The sequence below is a fragment of the Oncorhynchus tshawytscha genome, linkage group LG08, assembly GCF_018296145.1.
Source record: "Oncorhynchus tshawytscha isolate Ot180627B linkage group LG08, Otsh_v2.0, whole genome shotgun sequence".
NCBI lineage: Eukaryota > Metazoa > Chordata > Actinopteri > Salmoniformes > Salmonidae > Oncorhynchus > Oncorhynchus tshawytscha.
In genome coordinates, this window is record NC_056436.1 from 66,635,217 (window position 1) to 66,645,128 (window position 9,912).

The following is a 9,912-nucleotide window of genomic DNA, read 5'->3' on the forward strand; positions in this document are numbered from 1 at the left end:
GCTCTCTGACCTCTCTCTCTGACATTTCTCTCTCTCTCTCTGATCTCTCTCTCTCTTGACATTTTTCTCTCTCTCTTGACATTTCTCTCTCTGACATTTCTCTCTCTCTGATCTCTCTCTCTCTGACCTCTCTCTCTGATCTCTCTCTCTCTGACCTCTCTCTCTCTGACCTCTCTCTCTCTGACTCTCTCTCTCTGACCTCTCTCTCTCTGACCTCTCTCTCTCTGACATTTCTCTCTCTCTCCCTCTCTCTGACCTCTCTCTCTCTGACCTCTCTCTGACATTTCTCTCTCTCTCTGACCTCTCTCTCTCTGACATTTCTCTCTCTCTCTGATCTCTCTCCCTGATCTCTCTCTCCCTGACCTCTCTCTCTCTGACCTCTCTCTCTGACCTCTCTCTCTCTGACCTCTCTCTCTCTGACCTCTCTCTCTGATCTCTCTCTCTCTGACCTCTCTCTCTCTGACATTTCTCTCTCTCTGATCTCTCTCTCTCTGATCTCTCTCTCTCTCTGACCTCTCTCTGACTCTCTCTCTCTCTCTGACATTTCTCTCTCTCTCTCTCTCTCTCTCTTTCTCTCTCTGATCTCTCTCTTTCTCTCTGACCTCTCTCTGACCTCTCTCTCTCTCTGACATTTCTCTCTCTCTCTCTCTGATCTCTCTCTCTCTGATCTCTCTCTCTCTGACCTCTCTCTCTGATCTCTCTCTCTCTGACCTCTCTCTCTCTCTCTCTGACCTCTCTCTGACCTCTCTCTCTGACCTCTCTCTCTCTCTCTCTGATCTCTCTCTCTGACCTCTCTCTCTCTCTCATTTAAGATAATATGGAAAATGTGTACAACAATAAGACAACACGACACCAAGCTTCTATTGGCCGATTCCTAGCCTGATCCGAGATATGTATCTGAAGACAAGTCAGCTAGCTTTAGCCAAGTTCTCTAAAGCTAATCAGATCTGGGACCAGGCTACCTGATTCCTTGTCTGTCTGTCTGTCTGTTGGCTAGTGTAGGGATGAATAATGTCAGTGTGGAGCTGAAACCTTAAGGAAGCATGTTAAATCTGTCTCCACTCCTCTGCTGCGTCAGACCCTTTCGGTCTGTCTCTCTTCTTCTTAAGATGGTGAAATCTCTCCTTTGGCAGGCGATAACTCGCTTCCCTGTTTTTACGTCCCCTTTTTATGATGTAATGGCCAGGCTCCTTTTTTCCCGCTCCAGTCACTTCCTGTTGAAAGGTCAGATGGATGGTGTCCTATGGATTCTGTATCATCACTTTACACATGGTCTTATACTCAACAGTTAGGTTTGTTCAGAAGCGTTTGTTCTGTAAAGGAAGACCCCTGAAGCGGTGTGGAGCTTCAACATCATGTGACAACAGTTTCATATCAGTTGGATAGTGGATTGGAATTTCACTTCATACAAAAAGACTGAATTATTGTGTGTGGACATTGTTGTTTTTCAGAGGCACTTATTAACCCCGAGTAGACACACCCACCCACCCACCCAGAGTGAGCTGAGCCCAGTGGGCAGCCTAGGGCAAGATTTCCCAACCCCCTCTTCAGGTGCACCTTTTGTTTTTTGCCCTAGCACTACACAGCTGATTCAAATAATCAAAGCTTGATGAGTTGGTTATTTGAATCTGCTGTGTAGTGGTTTGTAGGACAGAGGTTTGGCCAGCAGGGGGGAGGCACTGACATGTGAATGGTTAGTCAGGCTGAGCTCGGATGGCTACAGTGTGGTTTAGTACCAGCCAGACAGATAGCTCTGGCGCCTCCTGGGTTTTCCTAACACATCCACACAGCAGTCAGCCATAGGGCAGGTGATGCACATGGAATACCGCTGACTTCCAAAGACAACAGGGACGGGTGACAAGGCGAGGTCTTGCTGTCTTTCTCCCCTCCTCCCTCTCTTTCTCCCCCAATCCAGCCCCTGAAGAACTCGGCTCTCCACTGGCGCTTTATCAGCCTGTGTGGATCCACCCATCCCTTTAAGATAGGACCGGTGGTGTAGCCAGCGTGTGGATCCACCCATCCCTTTAAGATGGGACCGGTGGTGTAGCCAGCGTGTGGATCCACCCATCCCTTTAAGATAGGACCGGTGGTGTAGCCAGCGTGTGGATCCACCCATAACTTTAAGATAGGACCGGCGGTGTAGCCAGCGTGTGGATCCAACCATCCCTTTAAGATAGGACCGGCGGTGTAGCCAGCGTGTGGATTCAACCATCCCTTTAAGATAGGACCGGTAGTGTAGCCAGCGTGTGGATTCAACCATCCCTTTAAGATAGGACCGGTAGTGTAGCCAGCGTGTGGATTCAACCATCCCTTTAAGATAGGACCGGTGGTGTAGCCAGCGTGTGGATTCAACCATCCCTTTAAGATAGGACCGGTGGTGTAGCCAGCGTGTGGATTCAACCATCCCTTTAAGATAGGACCGGTAGTGTAGCCAGCGTGTGGATTCAACCATCCCTTTAAGATAGGACCGGTAGTGTAGCCAGCGTGTGGATTCAACCATCCCTTTAAGATAGGACCGGTAGTGTAGCCAGCGTGTGGATCCACCCATCCCTTTAAGATAGGACCGGTGGTGTAGCCAGCGTGTGGATCCACCCATCCCTTTAAGATAGGACCGGTAGTGTAGCCAGGCGTGTGGATCCACCAACCATCCCTTTAAGATAGGACCGGTGGTGTAGCCAGCGTGTGGATCCACCCATCCCTTTAAGATAGGACCGGTAGTGTAGCCAGCGTGTGGATTCAACCATCCCTTTAAGATAGGACCGGTAGTGTAGCCAGCGTGTGGATCCACCCATCCCTTTAAGATAGGACCGGTGGTGTAGCCAGCGTGTGGATCCACCCATCCCTTTAAGATAGGACCGGTAGTGTAGCCAGCGTGTGGATCCACCCATCCCTTTAAGATAGGACCGGTGGTGTAGCCAGCGTGTGGATCCACCCATCCCTTTAAGATAGGACCGGTAGTGTAGCCAGCGTGTGGAATCAACCATCCCTTTAAGATAGGACCGGTAGTGTAGCCAGCGTGTGGATCCACCCATCCCTTTAAGATAGGACCGGTGGTGTAGCCAGCGTGTGGATCCACCCATCCCTTTAAGATAGGACCGGTGGTAGTGTGGAGCCAGCTTTAAGATGTGGATCCACCCATCCCTTTAAGATAGGACCGGTAGTGTAGCCAGCGTGTGGATCCACCCATCCCTTTAAGATAGGACCGGTGGTGTAGCCAGCGTGTGGATCCACCCATCCCTTTAAGATAGGACCGGTGGTGTAGCCAGCGTGTGGATCCACCCATCCCTTTAAGATAGGACCGGTGGTGTAGCCAGTGTGTGGATCCACCCATCCCTTTAAGATAGGAGTAGTGTGTGGATCCAACCATCCCTTTAAGATAGGACCGTGTAGCGTGTGGTGATAGCCAGCGTGTGGATCCACCCATCCCTTTAAGATAGGACCGGTGGTGTAGCCAGTGTGTGGATCCACCCATCCCTTTAAGATAGGATAGGAGCCAGCGTGTGGATTCAACCATCCCTTGAAGATAGGACCGGTAGTGTAGCCAGCGTGTGGATTCAACCATCCCTTTAAGATAGGACCGGTGGTGTAGCCAGCGTGTGGATTCAACCATCCCTTTAAGATAGGACCGGTAGTGTAGCCAGCGTGTGGATTCAACCATCCCTTTAAGATAGGACCGGTGGTGTAGCCAGCGTGTGGATTCAACCATCCCTTTAAGATAGGACCGGTAGTGTAGCCAGCGTGTGGATTCAACCATCCCTTTCTAACAAGATAAAGGGATTCACCATTCAAGGGTGGATTGTGTTTATTCTTCCATACTCTAGAGTGGCTTTGCGAAGGAGACGGTATCTATGTGGATCCACCCATGGTTGTATTGACAAGTCATCGTTGTCTTTCTAAAGGAGTAGTCTCTACGATTAACTCTCAATGCCGTCTTATCAAGGGAATACCCTTGTAGTACCTCAGTAACAGATATTGAATGTACGTTCAAACCCTTTTCTTTTCCTGTACAGCTTTTCTAGTGACCTCTCTGCTATTCCTGGGAGGGTTGTGAAAATTGTAGCACTGACGACGATCAATAAAGACCCCACTAACTCAATGACCAAACTGGAGAGGATTTCCTTTCAATCTGTCTTCAAAACCAGTTACTTATCTCTCTCTGCATTTTGATCTTTTCTACTTCATTTGTTTCTCTGTGGAAAACGAGCACAATGCTTTCCCGTGATTTTTAATTGGACACCAGATTCCGTCTGACAAGTTTCTTCAACCTCCTGTTCTACAGAACAATCTAACTTGGAGGAAAATTCAAAGCGTCAGCTTGATCTGTTAGTTTCCTTTTCTAGAATATAGAACTAGATGCCTTTCTCTTTCCCCTAATGCTGCTCTAGCTATTGTGCATGTAAGGTATTTTTGGAGGGTAAATGCTATTGGCTTAAAGATTGTTATGTTGTTGTCCACCCTTTGCTCCCCAGTGCTTTACCCTTAACCCAAGTTGCCATTTTGTGGTGGTCAGTAACCAGTGATGTACAGTTTTCCCCTACCTACCGGAGTCTGAGGACATGGGAGTGTGCCTGTGTCCAAACATTATAGGCTCCTGTCTCATGTGATTTTTATATATATATATAAAAATGTAATATCCCCAATAGTTTGAATTATGAGCGTAAATTGTGATCTTACATTGCCGTTGATGATATTGATGCTATATTTGGGTTGTTTTCAGTTCAGCACCCACTGTGTTGTTGAAACCATTTGTTCTCTTTGTTTTGTAATCTATCTTTGTGTTCGACATGTTGTACTGAAACATTTCAGAAAAAAACAACCTTTTGAAACGTTTTGTGAAATGTTTTTTGTCCTAGCCACTCTGCCGTACGTAGCGTAGCCGCCCTCTCCAGCCGGAAACCTCCGGGCCTTAACTCTCCCTATAAAGTAGCTGTAGAGTTACCATGGAAACACTTACTGCCTTAATCACAGTTGACCACAGTAGGTGAGGTAGGAGACAGTCAGACGTCATACTAACAACTAACACTTTACAGTCTGTATTCAATCAATACCGGTGAAAGAGTGTTGCCGGATTATTCAAAAGTAACTCTGGAAAAAGCACATTTGAATTGATATGCAGTTGTCTTTTAGTTTGAAACAGCAAATTATTTGTTGAGTACATCAATTAAAATATGCATTATTTCAGTGCAGAATAAAAAATGTCTGACTTAACCATTTTGATTGAATATGCCCTACATGTAACCCAGCAGGTCACTGGCAGTGGTACAGGCTGAAGGGAAGTCCACCTGATATTTCACTCTGGGGTGTTAGAATGTTCCCCCTCTGAAAGGGTCTTTCATGGCCAGCCCCGAGCCACACCAAACACTGGGGTGGTCTGGCAGACATGCAGCAAATGATGGACAGAATTGGTCACTTTAATCTCTCAGGGTTCAAATACAAACATACCCTCCTGCACTCTCTCTCTCCATCCGTTTCATGTTCCCACCCTCCTGCACTCTCTCTCTCTCCATCCGTTTCATGTTCCCACCCTCCTGCACTCTCTCTCTCTCCATCCGTTTCATGTTCCCACCCTCCTGCACTCTCTCTCTCTCCATCCGTTTCATGTTCCCACCCTCCTGCACTCTCTCTCTCTCTCCATCCGTTTCATGTTCCCACCCTCCTGCACTCTCTCTCTCCATCCGTTTCATGTTCCCACCCTCCTGCACCCTCTCTCTCTCTCCATCCGTTTCATGTTCCCACCCTCCTGCACTCTCTCTCTCCATCCGTTTCATGTTCCCACCCTCCTGCACTCTCTCTCCATCCGTTTCATGTTCCCACCCTCCTGCACTCTCTCTCTCTCCATTTGTTTCATGTTCCCACCCTCCTGCACTCTCCTCTCTCCATCCGTTTTGTGTTCCCACCCTCCTGCACTCTCTCTCCATCCGTTTCATGTTCCCACCCTCCTGCACTCTCTCTCTCTCCATCCGTTTCATGTTCCCACCCTCCTGCACTCTCTCTCTCTCCATCCGTTTCATGTTCCCACCCTCCTGCACTCTCTCTCTCCATCCGTTTCATGTTCCCACCCTCCTGCACTCTCTCTCTCCATCCGTTTCATGTTCCCACCCTCCTGCACTCTCTCTCTCCATCCGTTTCATGTTCCCACCCTCCTGCACTCTCTCTCTCCATCCGTTTCATGTTCCCACCCTCCTGCACTCTCTCTCTCCATTTGTTTCATGTTCCCACCCTCCTGCACTCTCTCTCTCCATCCGTTTTGTGTTCCCACCCTCCTGCACTCTCCATCCGTTTCATGTTCCACCCTCCTGCACTCTCTCTCCATCCGTTTCATGTTCCACCCTCCTGCACTCTCTCTCTCTCCAACCGTTTTGTGTTCCCACCCACCTGCACTCTCTCTCTCTCCATCCGTTTCATGTTCCCACCCTCCTGCGCTCTCTCTCTCCATCCGTTTCATGTTCCACCCTCCTGCACTGCTCTCTCTCTCTCCATCCGTTTCATGTTCCCACCCTCCTGCACTCTCTCTCTCCATCCGTTTCATGTTCCCACCCTCCTGCACTCTCTCTCTCCATCCGTTTCGTGTTCAACCCTCCTGCGCTCTCTCTCTCCATCCGTTTCGTGTTCCACCCTCCTGCGCTCTCTCTCCATCCGTTTCGTGTTCCACCCTCCTGTGCTCTTCCCTCTCCCTTTGTGCACTGTGAGTTGTGTATTTGGTTTTACTGTCTCTTCTGTTCTTTGGCACTGACATCTAACCTTCATCTAATAATGAATGAATGAATGTTTTAAATGAGCTGTGTGTAATGGTGAAATTTGGGAAATGTATTTTTACAACATGTGAACATGATTCCTTTTTGGGGGGGTCTTTCACTCACTCTTGTCGTGAATTAATTGATTTTCTTTCACCAGACTGCAAAATCAATGTAATAAAAAATAGAAGAACAGTCTCCTGTAACTAGGCTCTTATGCTTTATTTTTCTTTGTTTACTTTTTTTATTAGAAACAATCATGTTTGTTTCCGATGGTAAACTCCACACCGTATTTTAATAAAATTCCCAAAATGAACCCTTTTCTTTCTCACGCTGCTTTCTTCTGTTGAAGGTAATGGTCTTTCTGTCTTAATCTGTCTGTGTGTGTCCTCAAACTCAGAGAACAAGGAGAATCTTTCATATTGCCTGTATGGATATTACCCTCAGCCTTGAGATTTCCGAGATTCATTCAGTGAGTGTGCATAGCGCAAGCTTTGCAGTATAGCAGTGATAACCCAGGTGTGCTGCCTTCCTCCAGCCCTGGGGATAGGAGCAAGGTTTACCAACCACTGCCCCCCCCCCCCTAAACTAACTGTTTACAACCTTTTGTCTGTCTTTATATGGGCACTGGGGTGATGCAGTGCCAAGCGCTCCAGAGCTCACGGCAGCTTTACGAGTAGTTAGACCAGGTGGGGGGCAGGCAGCGGAGAGGGGTACAGTCATAGCATCATGTGGCTGGGAATGCCAACTCCAAAATTGTTACCACATGTACCATCTGTAACCCCTGACGAGAGAGCGGTCTAACCCTCATGGTCCCATCGCTGGAGGGAGGCCCCCTTGGTTGTACTCCGTCTACTAGGATATTCCCCTAGGCTGAGCTAAGGCACCCTTCGGCGAAGGCGATCTTGGGTACACGCGTGCATGGAAGCTACCTCGGATGCAATGGCACCTTTTGATGAATGTGAAACGCTTTATGACGAGCCCTTTTAATATGTACTCCATATGCCCTCAGACCAACCCTCCATCTCTCTACCAGATGAACAACACTATAGGCTTGTAACTAGCTACGGGAGGTGGACAGGATGTGAGTTTGTTTTCCTCTTGACTTGTTCATTTTCCTTCCTCACAAGGAACTGCATTTTCCATAGGTCAGTATTTCCATAGGACAGTATTTCCATAGGACAGTATTTCCATAGGACAGTATTTCCATAGGTCAGTATTTCCATAGGACCGTATTTCCATAGGACAGTATTTCCATAGGACCGTATTTCCATAGGTCTTATTTCCATAGGTCAGTATTTCCATAGGACAGTAGAACATAGGTCAGTATTTTCAGTATTTCCATAGGTCAGTATTTCCATAGACAGTATTTCCATAGGTCAGTATTTCCAGGTCAGTATTTCCATAGGACAGTATTTCCATAGGTCAGTATTTCCATAGGACAGTATTTCCATAGGTCAGTATTTCCATAGGACAGTATTTCCATAGGTCAGCCCTAGGGGATAGGACAGTATTTCCATAGGTCAGTATTTCCATAGGTCACTATTTCCATAGGACAGTATTTCCATAGGACAGTATTTCCATAGGACAGTATTTCCATAGGTCAGTATTTCATAGGACAGTATTTCCATAGGACAGTATTTCCATAGGTCAGTATTTCCATAGGTCAGTATTTCCATAGGACAGTATTTCCATAGGACAGTATTTCCAAAGTATTTCCATAGGACAGTATTTCCATTCAGTATTTCCATTGACAGTATTTCCATTGGACAGTATTTCCATAGGACTGTATTTCCATAGGACTGTATTTCCATAGGTCAGTATTTCCATAGGACAGTATTTCCATAGGACTATTTCCATAGGACATATTTCCATAGGTCTGTATTTCCATAGGTCAGTATTTCCATAGGACAGTATTTCCTTAGGACAGTATTTCCATAGGACAGTATTTCCATAGGTCAGTATTTCCATAGGACAGTATTTCCATAGGACAGTATTTCCATAGGACAGTATTTCCATTGGACAGTATTTCCATTGGACAGTATTTCCATAGGACAGTATTTCCATAGGACAGTATTTCCATAGGACAGTATTTCCATAGGACAGTATTTCCACCAGGACAACATTTCTATAGGCTTGTATTTCCATAGGACAGTGGACAGGACAGTGTATTTCCTCTTGACAGTTATTTCCTTCCTCCATTGGAACAGCATTTCCATTGGTCAGTATTTCCATAGGACAGTATTTCCATAGGACAGTATTTCCATAGGACAGTATTTCCATAGGACAGTATTTCCATAGGACAGTATTTCCATAGGACAGTATTTCCATAGGACCGTATTTCCATAGGTCAGTATTTCCATAGGTCAGTGTATTTCCATAGGACAGTATTTCCATAGGACAGTATTTCCATAGGACAGTATTTCCATAGGACAGTATTTCGTATTTCCATAGGACAGTATTTCCATAGGACAGTATTTCCATAGGACAGTGCACAGCAACTGTAATCCCTTCCTGGTAGCTGTTCTACATGACATCATATGGAGTGAAATATACAGCTTATTGCAGATTCTAGAAGGTATGCTACCTTTCTCAACAGTTAGCTCATTTTAAGGGCCTTTGGTGTTCACTTGTCATGAAAGTCAATTTCATGTGAGTGTTACAGTCATTGAGCTCTCTTCCTGTGTAGTCACTGTTGGGGTGCCAGCGACCCTGCTTTCGTGAGAAGCATTCGTCGGGAAAGAACAGGTTGCATAATGATCTCTCTTCTGACGTAGGCCCGGGGAGAAAACAGCTTTTTAACAGGCAGATTCACTGGCCCCTGTGCCCCCCGTTTCCCACTCCGAGCTAGTTTGTTTTGCAACAGGCTGGGCTGCCCTCATCCGTCCTCTAGCCCCAGCCCTGGTGCTGCACTCCCCTGCCAGACGCCACAATGGCCCTGGACCAGGATATTTATCTGGCGCTAGTGTGTGTTAGGGGGTGGGGGGATACTGATCCCCAGAGATGTCAATACAACCTTGGAATACATCAGTGGACTTGTAAAAAAAAAAACATGTGACTTTAGGGAAGTTGATTAGTCACTGTCATGGTGGGTCGGGGTCATATGATGGGAAATGGAGTATTTGTTTTGGGGTGGTCTTTGAAGACCAGACTACATCCTGCTGGCTAGAATCCTCTT

At 46.8% G+C, this 9,912-nt stretch overlaps 1 long non-coding RNA gene across 1 annotated transcript; it reads left to right on the plus strand.

Annotated features, from left to right (window-relative positions):
• The first annotated feature begins 706 nt into the window (after nt 1–706).
• Nucleotides 707–3,307, plus strand: LOC121846925. The gene is made up of 2 exons (XR_006083918.1): nt 707–2,244; nt 3,124–3,307. It is a non-coding gene; the product is annotated as an uncharacterized LOC121846925 (long non-coding RNA).
• The last annotated feature ends 6,605 nt before the right edge of the window (nt 3,308–9,912 follow it).